Raw genomic sequence first — 6,253 nt, 5'->3', positions numbered from 1 at the left:
TACTAAAACTATTCTTTTCTAAGTGTATTTTGACATCTGGGATAGGCAAAACCCTAATATTACCACATCTATTACAAGGGTAGGGGATTGATGAGTGGAGATGAAAATTTTCACTAACGAAATTGTAAAATTCAGCAATTCCATCATTATAAATGGGATCACAATATTCACCATCAATCATCCAAGTACGACCCATATATAGCCAGTAGCTATGAAAATAAAATTACTTTTTTTAAGCTATAAAGATTAATAACGGCGACGACGGCAAAGCTGGCTTGTTCACCGTCAGTCATTCTATTATTAATACCTTTAAAATTTCATTTATTTTTAGAGTTGCATAATCTAAGACGGTTCTTATAAGAACTGTTGTAATTGTGCATGCATGCATGAGGTGAATAATGGTTAAATAACCAATAATAATATGACATGCATTGGTAAACTAAAATCACAAACTTTTCAGTTTTCACAGTGGATCTGTTTTTACAACGGTTTTAAGAAACACCGTTATTAATTGGTGTAATATGACAACGGCTTTAAAATAACCGTTGTTGATATATGTAATATGATAACGGCTTAACAAAGAACCGTTATCATTTTGTCTTATTATTATAACGGTTCCAATTCTTATTATCTTATTATGCCATTTCTATTCTTTTTTATTATTATAAGTAAAAAGTTGGTCATTATAATATTTTATTTGGTGGATTGCCTTTGAGTGTAATGACTTAATTAAAACGTATCAAATAACATAAATAATTAAACTTTAATTCAAATAACCACCATAATCAAAATACAACTCATAATGTCAGATAATAACTAAAGACTTAATTAGAATCTGATGAAGTATTAGGATAGTCTTCATGCCCAATTTCGGCATAGATCAAGTCGTAGATAGACTCTTCATCATCAGCGGGCAGCCAAGTGGAATGGCCTCTTTCTCCCATGACATAGGCACGATGGTAGGAATGTGATGCCTCCTGTAATGTGTCAGCAGATGATGATCAACATGGGTCGCAACCCATAGATAAGGACCCTTTTGTCTAGCATCCGAATAGAAATCCTCTTTCCTCCCAAATCTAGCTCCTAATTTTCATACCTGACAAAAACTATCATGGCAGTTGGCTTCGTCAAACTCGATAAAAGCTAAGCCTACAAAACCTTGCTTGTTTGTAGACGCGGGTACACTTTTTTAACCGTAGTGAAACCAGAGTCATGAAGCATTTGCGTCAACCACCCAAAATTATGGTTTAAACCCTTTCCATTCACATCATAACGAACCGGGATATTATGGAGAATACAAGTAAAAGGCTGTGCGTAACGAAAACGTGATTGTAGCTCCGATACACCAGCCATATTTTTTTAGAGAGAAATTAAAGAGTAAATGTTTGATAATTTAGATTTTGACCAAAAACATTATGAAGACATATTTATAGAATTATTTTGGTCAAATTGAATATTATTGGTCAAATTGATTATTTATTAAAGTTCTGATAAAGTTTTGCATGCAGTGGTCAAACTGAGAAATCTAATCAGATAGTGACAACAGTTGAATTGAAAAACCGTTCTTTCATAATTGAAAATGATAACGGTTACAAGAAACCCGTATCTATAACATAATAACGGGTACCACAAACCGTTGCGGGTGCTAATTTAGTAACGGTTTTTGAATTGCCGTTTTCTTAAACTGGTAACGGTTGTCTAACAACCGTTGATAAGAGAGATTTTATAACGAGCTTTTGGAAACCGTTACACATTTTTGATAACGGTTTGTTAAGTAGCCGTTGTCACATTATAATAACAACGGTTTTCGTGGGAAACCGTCATTCTCATTATCGCGGTCTAGGTTTCCGCCAATATTTGGAAAACGATAATCTAAGTGTCGTTATTAAATCCATTAAACCGTTGTGATACGCTCCTTATTGATTGTCAGATTTGGCGTAGTGAATTATAATTAAATATGTACTGTAAAGTTCCCAAACTACCCTTTTCAATTAATCAGTGTGAAATTTAGATTTTAGTGGACGAAAATGAAAATATATAATTAATTTACTATAATACCCCCGGTGGCGCCCAATTTGAGTACTACCCGGTGGCGCCATCTCATTTTCCTTTTATAAATGACAGCACAACTTATCACCTGATCATAAGACAGTTCATTATATGTAACGCTTTGATTTTTTAATAACAAATATAAATAGAAAAGGGTATATAAACAATACCGTTATTTAATAAACAACAAAAACTTACAAAATAGCAGAAATTATAATATTTTACATGGTATTATTGTCGTATTTCCCCTAAGAAAAATACAAGGCTCATTTACAAATCGAGGCAAGTTTTTTTTCTTACTAGAGGTACTGAAAAACCATTCTTTTTATTCATTACATAATTAACAAACTCTCATCTGCTTCAAATCTCACTCCGTGTTATTCCCACCACAGAAACCTGAAAAAATATATAAAAATAACGGGATCAGCCAACCACAGGCTGAATATGACTCTATTGGTTACCACAGAAACCTGGAAAAATATATAAAAATAAGGTTGCTCTGGTAAGCTAATGTATTACTTGTAAGCTATGTACTCTGGCAAGTTATTATTTGTAACTCCCCGAAACTTAAGCAGAGAGCACAAATTAGCTCTTTTTATTAACAATAGACAGCGGCGGAATTAAAAGGCGTTACTGTCGTATTTTCCTTTCGAAAAGTACAAGGTTTAAAAATTAATAATAAAAAAAATACATCCTATTATTCTCTATGTGAAGTTTCTCACACTCGACCTTCTCAGATATCTGTACATGAAAAAGATTTACTTAACGGGATCAGACAATCACAGGCCGAGTATGACTTGGGCCTTATTTCATTTTCTTTATTCAATAGGAATTTTCATCACCATATTACCCAATACAAGAACTTACCAGAATACAATATTCCCTGCCAGGGACCAATCCATTATCCAAAAACATTATAACATTTATCATTATTCTAGTAACAATATACATTGTCATCACTTTAATACCAGTCTACCATTACTGAAAGGAGAGACATTACGAAGATCGACACTCTCGTCAAAGACCCACCTCCATGTACAGAGGATGAGAAAAACTTTAGGTCTAAGACCCACCTCGGTCATTGCCGGATAACAGAATCGTAGTTGACATGGAGCCAACTCCCTCTTTTGTGTACACATGGTACATAATAATGTCGTCTAAACCAGTAATTGTATCCCGAATGCTACAATTGGCTAATTATGAATTATAACAATAGTACCAGCATGACAAACATTATAACATATAAGACATAAAGATAACATGGGAGCGGTATAATAACCATAATATGAAATTTACAATAAATCTAATATAACCAATTATTTCTAATACCATCTTATTTTAAGGTAAATAATTTAATTTTATCAATAAAGGATCGCAGAATCATACCTTATTATGCGGGTATAAAATAGAGTTAAAGTGAATATTGCATGGTTTCTCTCCCGTTCTCATTGGTTGTGTCGTATACTAAAGAGGAATCAAGTGCTCAACTCTTTGATCATTTTCATCATTTGCTTGGCCGTGTTCTTTTCCAAACGTCTTTTTACTCCCAACTTGTTCATCCACTTTTTCATTCATTATTTTGGAAATAGGTGTATTTGCAGTTGTGAATTCTACTTCGCGGTTGCATTGGTACATAGAAGTACACCTATTTCCAGCGCCCCTTATTTCACATGTTCATCCTTGTCATTGTTAGATACATAAATTACTCTCTCCCTTTCAACGGTGATCAATTCCCCAGTCACAGCCTCAAAGGTGGGATAACATGAGTCATAAAATGCTCCTCTATGCAAATACTTGGAATGGTTTGGAATTCCATTTACCACCAAGTCATCATATCTTTCCTTACCAAATAGATATGATGACTTGGTGGTAAATGGAATTCCAAATCATTAAAAGTATTTGCATAGAGGAGCATTTTATGACTCGTGATATCCCACCTTTGAGGCTCTGGCTCGGGAACTGATCACCGTTGAAAAAGAGAGAGAGTAATTTATGTATCTGACAATGGTGAGGGTGAACACGTGAACTAAGGGGCGTTAGAAATAGGTTTACTTCCAGGTACCAATTCAATCGTGAAATAGAATTCACAATTGAATTGGTACCTGGAAATAAACCAATTTCCAAAACATATGTAACGCCCCGAAACTTAAGGAGGGAGCATAAATCGGCTCTTTTTTACTACTATTAGACATCATCGGAATTAGGGGGCGCCACCGCCATATTTTCCTTCGGGAAGTACAAGGCTTATACATTAATAAAAAAAATACATCCTATTAACTTATTTCTCTATGTGAAGTTCCTCACACTTGACCTTCCCAGATATTTTTGTACCTGAAAACGATTAAACGTAATGGGATCAGTCATGCAACCACATCTGAGTATGACTCCAGCTGCCTCTACCGGTCTTATGTCATTTTCTTTATTCGATAATAATTTTCATCACCATATCTCCCAATACAATAACTTATCAGAATAGAATATTCCCCAATAGGGACCAATCTGGTATCCAAAAACATTCTAACATTATCATTCAACTAACAATATACATTGTCACCACATTAATACCGGTCTACCATTACTGAAATGAGACGAATTCCTATCAGGTCTAAGACCCACCTCCATGTCATAGAATAAGAATAACTTAAGGTCTCAGACCCACCTCGGCAATAGATAACAGAACTGTAGTTCATATGGAGTCAAAGACCCCTTTTGTGTACACAGGGTACATAATAATGTCATCTCAAACCAATAATCGTATCTCAAACGCTATAATTAGCCAATTATAAATTATAACAACGGTACCGGTATGACAAACATTATAGCATATAAGACATAAAGATAACATGGGATTGATGGGAATTGAGAGCGATATAACAACCATAATATGAAATTTACAATAAATCTAATATAGCCGATTATTTCTAATATTGTCTTATTTCAAAATAAATAATTTAATTTTATTGACAAATGGTCATGAAATCATACCTTATTATGTGGGTATAAAATCGATCTAAGTGAATATTGCATGGTTTATCTCACGTTCTCATTTGTTGGGTCGTATGATACATGGCTCAAGTGCTCAGCTCTTTGATCATTTTTATCACTTGGCTCTGTTCTTTTAAGTCTTCTCATGTTGATCCTTGTCTTCGGTGCGATAATTCTAATCCCACCGCTATAGGTATGATGAGTCACAGTGTAAGGTATACCACAAATTCTTGTTTCAGACAGACATTTTTGGTCTTATTTGTCAGACGGATAAAATGTTACCAATTTTTAAGAAAATGTAACTAATTAATTCACAAAATGTTATGACTAGATGTGTTATTTTTTACCCTGAAAATGATGTGAACAATAATGGTAACATGTTACCAAAAAATAACAACATTTTATTGTAAAATGATGACATGTTACCGGTCTTATTTCAGACCAAAAGCAATAGTCTTAAGAAAAACGGACCGAAGGTATACGTGTAGTTTGCGTGATTTTTTTTCATTTGATAATTATCTACTTCCTCCATATCAGACCAATGGTAACACTTATCTAATACGGTCGTATCACATTAAAGGTAACATTCCTTATTTGACCCACAACATTACCGAATTATCCTTATACCCTTTTGATATTTACACAAAATGTCATTAGATACCCAACAGATCAACCCACAATTACATACCCCACCTATTTTTTCCCCTCTTTACCCCTGCTTTTACCCTATTTTCTTAAAAATTCCCATTTTTTACCATGTTACCATTAATCTGATATGGAGGAAGTAATATAGTACGAACTACGAAGTAGTAAAAATGAAAGTCGTAACGAGTCCTGATTAATATACTCCTAATAGGAGGGACAATTCATGGGGTGCATGGGTGGAACTACACCCCCTAATTCAGAAATAAATAAATTATTGTGCAATATATTTCATTCTTATTTATTAGGCTCAGTAGTAAGAAGCATTCATTCTTTTATTTATTTTTCACCTATTATAGTACAAAATAGGTCTAATAAATACTTTTTCCCTAATATAAGAAGTAGTTTTAGTATTATAATTATCAAATTCTTGATAAATATGTCAATCATTATTAAAAAATTACCAAAAAGAATAATTTGTTTGGTATATAATTAAGTGTTTTTTCCTATTCTAATTTTGCGTTAGTCTGCTAGACTCATTTTAAAAAATCCTTTAAAAAAGACGTGAAATGTATGA

Source organism: Silene latifolia, chromosome X (assembly GCF_048544455.1).
Source record: "Silene latifolia isolate original U9 population chromosome X, ASM4854445v1, whole genome shotgun sequence".
Taxonomy (NCBI): Eukaryota; Viridiplantae; Streptophyta; class Magnoliopsida; order Caryophyllales; family Caryophyllaceae; genus Silene; species Silene latifolia.
The sequence above is the reverse complement of the archived record's forward strand: the minus strand, read 5'-3'. Positions refer to the sequence as shown.